Below are 6,306 nucleotides of genomic sequence, written 5' to 3' on the forward strand. Positions count from 1 at the left end.
CTGGGAAGCGAGGCAGACAAACATTTATTGCTGCGGTACCTTCAATGGGCTGACGGCCGTGTTGGAATGCTGAATACTGGTAAACGCAGTATACACTTAAGACCGATCGTTTGTGAGTTTGATGCAATTAACAGACAAATGTAGTTGATGTAGTAATCTCTTCTCTTGTTTTATAGTACCCTTTATCAATCAGGTTTGGGGATTGAGAGCTGAGATTGGGTAACTGTGTTGCAGCTGTACTTTCGCTAAAGTAGGCTATGTTTTGTTTGATTGTTTTATATTGTGGGCTGCATTGATGTGTACTAACATGCATGTGTCCTTTATTGTTAAAGGGGCAGACCAGCCACTGTTTCTTGTATATTTTAGATTTATATTGTGTTTATTGTTGTTGTTATTCGAGATTGATTTTGATCTTAAAAATAGTTTTTCTTTGTTTCCTGGTACTGCTCTCCTCTTTTTGTATGTTCCAGTGCTCAAAGACTTTTTTATAGGGCCGGGCCTGCATCTACACTAAAGCCTCCTTCGGTGTGATTTGGGTGGTGTGACACTGCTGTGTGGTGTGTACTTGAGGTTGGCACTGAAATAGTGACTTAAAGGTTACTACTTATTTGCGGTGTATGCTGTGGGGTTTCTTCGGTTTTCTCTTGTCTCTTACAGGTGGTAGGAGGTCCACAAGGGCAGGCCCGCCCCTCTTGCAGTCTTGAGGAGAGCTAATTCTAATTTTTTTGTGACTGTTATTATCAACACGTTTTAACATTTGATGGTTTTATTGGAACAATAAAATTGTTATATTTTTATAAACTACTTCTGTTGTCCAAATCCATATTGTGACCTGTAGAGGGCTCCTCCTGCCTTAAGTAAGGAGGTGGCGTAGTCAGTTTATGGTTCCTACACTACAATAAGACTTTCACTTCACCATACACACTCCACAATGAGTAGCTTATTATCCTTATGTGACTGTTAAACGTAACTGGTATCATCACAAACGTTATTCTGTGCCCTACAAAACTGGCATTCATGGTATTGTGTCATGCAAGATCATTGCAAAATCTAAAGAAATGTGCAAGGTGACCAGCAGGGTATCATTGAGACACACGTGTCTCAACTGTACCTCCGATAGAGTTCTATTATAACACACTGTTTAGTTTTTCAGTGTTGTGATAACAGGTTTAACGTCGTAATTAGCCAGCATTCCAGCTAACAGGGAACGTTCCCATAACTTTCGCTAACGTTATGTAAAAGTTATGTAAATGTTAGTAAAAAAAATACTTCCTGAAATAATGTTTTTGGAACGTTCTTATAATGTACAGAGTTAAAACGACGTTCTTTGAACAACGATCATGGAACGTCCTTGTGATGTTCTCATAATTTTGAGTGAAAACGTTCTTAGAACAACGTTCATGGAACGTCCTTGTGATGTTCTCATTATTTTGAGTGAAAACGTTATTAGAACAACGTTCATGAAACGTACTTGTGATGTTCTCATAATGTGGAGTGAAAACGTTCTAACAACGTTCACGGAACGTGCTTGTGATGTTATTTGTTCTCGACTGATGTTCTCATAATGTTGAGTGAAAACGTTCTTATAACAACGTTCATGGAACGTGCTTGTGATATTTCTTCTTGACTGATGTTCTCATAATGTTGAGTCAAAACTTTCTTATAACAACGTTCATGGAACGTCCTTGTGATGTTCTCATAATGTTGAGTGAAAACGTTCTTATAACAACGTTCATGGAACGTCCTTGTGATTTTCTCATAATGTTGAGTGAAAACGTTCTTAGAACAAAGTTTTTACAACGTCCTTGTGATGTTATTTGTACTTGACTGATGTTCTCATACTATTGAGAGTTCTTAGAACTATTGATACTTTTGAGAACGTTCTTAGAACAACATTCTCAGATACAAAAATATGTTCTTAGAATTTTTTTCTAACATTCCCATTAAGTTATGAAAACGTTATCTCTGAATGTTTTCTGAACGTTCCAAGCAATCCGTTTTATTAAAGTATTAAAGACCGTTGTTTATGTGAACGTTGGAAGAACATTCCATTCTATAATTTTGGAAATGTTATGAAAGCGTTATTTCTGAATGTTTTCTTAACGTTCCAAACATCTGTTTTTTTAAAGTATTAAGAACGTTTTATCATTTTGGAAATGTTATGAAAACGTAAATCTTTTAATGTTTTCTAAACATTCAAAACATCCAGTTTTTTAAAAATGTTTTGAGTACGTTTTGTCTAAACATTTATACATAACTTTTAAAGAATGTTAGGGAACGCTCTCTTAAGGTTATAAAAAACTTGCAGGGAACGTTCTGGAAAGCTCTCTTTATAATATACTGTAAAATGAAACCTAAAAATACCCTGAAAGGAACGTTCTGGGAAGGTTTTTTTTGGGTTATAAAATAAAACATAAAAATAAAGGGAAAGTTATCTTTAGGTTCCTAGAACGTTCTTATTTGGTTCCCAAAACAATAACCAAATGGGAACCATATGGGAACATTAGGGGGAAAGTTCTGTGTTTGTTGGGTTCTTTGTTAGCTGGGATTGAACCTAATGCATTACACTAATCAATCAGGACTTTGAATTTCCATTCTGTAACAGCATTTCATCTGATTCTGAACTAAATTCTCTCATTGTCTTTCTATCACTCACAACTCGCATGCGCTCCATTCCATGCCATCTTTACACCAAACATCTAGCGTCTCCAGGCTACCAGTAACCATTAATCCAGCTAACAAAAATAAGTTGTCAGAACGTTTTGCTAACATTCCCATTAGTTTAGGAAAACATTATTTCGGAATGTTTAAATTAAGTTTTATGTAACAAAGTTCGGGAGGAGCATGTTCAGGTAATCAGCCAGTCAGCTCAAGAAGAAGCCGGTATAAATAAAGCTTTTCCACACCTCCTGTCTCACGACAAGTGTCTCTGCATCAGCATTTGACTCCGCCCATCATGTCTGAGCTAGAGCTCTTCCCTTCTGACGATGATTCTCTCGTCACGGACAACACTCCATCGCAATCCGCAATTCCAAGGGTCGTTCCACCTCCAGCCTCCCCAGATCGGTGTCGCCAGCTTCCTCGATCCTCTCCACGCACGCCAAGACGCCGAGGACTTCCCTCATCACCGCCAGCAAGGAATCCACCATCTTCCTCTGCGTCTTCACACTCTCCAGCCCACCCTAACATCCCTCCCATAGGGAAGTGGACTGTTAAAGGGCTGAGACAAGCCCTAGTTAACTCCGATGTCAATTTCTCTCGCAGATTGAACAAACCAGTTCTATTTAATCTATATGTCTCTTTACAATCTACTCACCCTTCTGTTTCAGCTCCCATTTCATCGGCCCGAACGAGTAAGGCCCGCCGGACCCCGATCGCTCGCCCCCCAGCGTCTTCACCTTCCTCACAAACAGTGCCGAGCTCCGCTCACGCACCACGTCACCGCAGACCTTCCGCCAGCCTGGGCCGCGCCCCAGAGCCAGTCGCGGAAGGGCTTAAACCTCTTCCAGGTCAACTCTTCTCCTCAGCCCCTTCCACCGCGGCACCGCACGCTCTAGATCCCTGCAACATCAATTACATGTCAGCTCCTCAAACGTTCCCTCTCCCTCCTGACGTCACCTCTTTCAATTTTCCTTATTTTCATAAGCCAGCTGCGCACCCTAGCGTGAGGATGCCTCCGTTAGCCGGTCAAGCGCCGACGCATTTTCTTCCCCTTCCTCACTATGCTCACTTCTTTCCTCCTCCACCTGTGCCGGGTGCTGACATTTACGCGAGGATGCCTCTGCAAACGGCCTCAGCACCGGCCCTCCCTCCTATCAACCCTCTCCTCGCTCAATCTCCCTTCTCTCTCTTTTCAGCCACTCCTCAACCAGCCCCTCCGAACGCCGTCGCCGCAGAACCTCCGCCAGTGACGAACAACATCAGAGCTCAAATCCTCGCAGGTGCGGATGTAGACTTGGGCTCTCTCCTGTCAATGTTCCCCATGTCAGAATCCAATCGCCAGCTGCGACGACATATCCGTCACTTTAAAAAATAATACACAGGTTTCATCACGCACATGTCACGGTACACACACACAAACAGGTAAGTTCCAAAAGCAGTAATTTAATTGGGTAATCCGTACTCACAACAGTTCAGGCAGGGGGTCAAAGTCCATAATATCCATCCAAGAAGCACAAAACAGAAACAGGCAGACTACAAGGTGGTGTGACGAATAACAACGACTCCGTGACAAACACTAAAACAGACAGGGTATATATACACTCAAACTAACAAGGTGATGGGAAACAGCTGAGTGCAATGAACTGATGAGTGACAGACAGAATGCTGGGAAATGAAGTCAAACGTGAAAGACACCGTGAGAACGAGGACCTCTAGTGGCAACCCAGGGAACACAAACCAGACACTGTGACATAACCCCCCCTCTACGGAGCGGCTACCAGACGCTCCAAGACCCACAAAAAACAAACAAAACAAGAGGCCAGGAGGGAGGTGGAACGGTGGAGGATCAGGGGGAGGGATGGGGGGCCAGGTCCATGGAAGGGAACAGAAACAGGGGGTGATGGTTTAGCCGGTGGCCAGGGCGAAGCAGACGGTCCATCGGGCGGCCAGGGCGAAGCAGACAGTCCATCGGGCGGCCAGGTCGAAGCAGACAGTCCATCGGGTGGCCAGGGCGAAGCAGACAGTTCATCGAGCGGCCAGGGCGAAGCTGACAGTCCATCGGGCGGCCAGGGCGAAGCTGACAGTCCATCGGGCGGCCAGGGCGAAGCTGAGAGTCCATCGGGCGGCCAGGGCGAAGCTGACAGTCCATCGTGCGGCCAGGGCGAAGCAGACAGTCCATCGGGCGGCCAGGGCGAAGCAGACAGTCCATCGGGCGGCAAGGGCGAAGCAGACAGTCCATCGGGCGGCCAGGGCGAAGCAGACGACCCATCGGGCGGCCAGGGCGGTGAAGACCCCTCGGGCGACCAGGGCGGTGAAGACCCCTCGGGCGGCCAGGGCGGTGAAGACCCCTCGGGCGGCCAGGGCGGTGAAGACCCCTCGGGCGGCCAGGGCGGTGAAGACCCCTCGGGCGGCCAGGGCGGTGAAGACCCCTCGGGCGGCCAGGGCGGTGAAGACCCCTCGGGCGGCCAGGGCGGTGAAGACCCCTCGGGCGGCCAGGGCGGTGAAGACCCCTCGGGCGGCCAGGGCGGTGAAGACCCCTCGGGCGGCCAGGGCGGTGAAGACCCCTCGGGCGGCCAGGGCGGTGAAGACCCCTCGGGCGGCCAGGGCGCTGAAGACCCCTCGGGCGGCCAGGGCGGTGAAGACCCCTCGGGCGGCCAGGGCGGTGAAGACCCCTCGGGCGGCCAGGGCGGTGAAGACCCCTCGGGCGGCCAGGGCGGTGAAGACCCCTCGGGCGGCCAGGGCGGTGAAGACCAGGGCGAGGGCGACCATGGCACAGGAACAGCAACAGACACCGGCTCATAAACATACACCGGCTCATGCACTGGAACAGGCACTGGCTTTGGAACAGACATTGGCTCCAGCTCTGGAACAGGCACTGGCTCTGCCTCCGGCTCTGGAACAGGCACTGGCTCTGCCTCCGGCTCAGGAACAGGCATTGGCTCTGCCTCCGGCTCAGGAAAAGACACTGGCTCTGGAACAGGCACTGGCTCTGTCTCCGGCTCTGGCTCTGGAACAGGCACTGGCTCTGTCTCCGGCTCTGGAACAGGCACTGGCTCTGCCTCTGGAGCAACAGCCACCGGCTCAGGAACTGCAAACACCGGCTCAGGAACAGTCACTAGAACAGAAATAACCACAAGGACAGACACAAACACAGAAACAAGCTCCGGCTCAGGAACAGACACTGGCTCCGGCTCAGGAACAGACACTGGCTCCGGCTCAGGAACAGACACTGGCTCCGGCTCAGGAACAGACACGGGCTCCGGCTCAGGAACAGACACGGGCTCCGGCTCAGGAACAGACACGGGCTCCGGCTCAGGAACAGACACGGGCTCCGGCTCAGGAACAGACACTAAAGGTCTGAAGGGCGTTTCCAGGATCCGAGCTAGACGCTCTAAATAGCCGATCAGTGCCCCTCCGGCCACGAGAATGGGCATCTCCTGATCCGTCTCCGACTGGGCAGACGTGGCGTGAGCCGTCTCTGTCTGGGCAGATGTGACCTGAATAGTCTCTGACTGGGCAGACGGGACGTGAACAGTCTCTGACTGGGCAGACGGAGCGTGAACTGTCTCTGACTTGGCAGACGGAGCGTGAACTGTCTCTGACTGGGCAGACGGAGCGTGAACTGTCTCTGACTGGGCAGACGGA

The 6,306-nt window shown here is 49.0% G+C and overlaps 1 long non-coding RNA gene across 1 annotated transcript; it reads left to right on the top strand.

The window, feature by feature from the left end:
- Positions 1 to 722, top strand: LOC143736675 (uncharacterized). Its single transcript, XR_013203551.1, has 3 exons — positions 1 to 79; positions 177 to 250; positions 658 to 722. It is a non-coding gene; the product is annotated as an uncharacterized LOC143736675 (long non-coding RNA).
- Positions 723 to 6,306: the final 5,584 nt, after the last annotated feature.

Source organism: Siphateles boraxobius, unplaced genomic scaffold (genome assembly GCF_051911475.1).
Source record: "Siphateles boraxobius isolate OS27281-9 unplaced genomic scaffold, OSU_SipBor_1 130, whole genome shotgun sequence".
Taxonomy (NCBI): domain Eukaryota; kingdom Metazoa; phylum Chordata; class Actinopteri; order Cypriniformes; family Leuciscidae; genus Siphateles; species Siphateles boraxobius.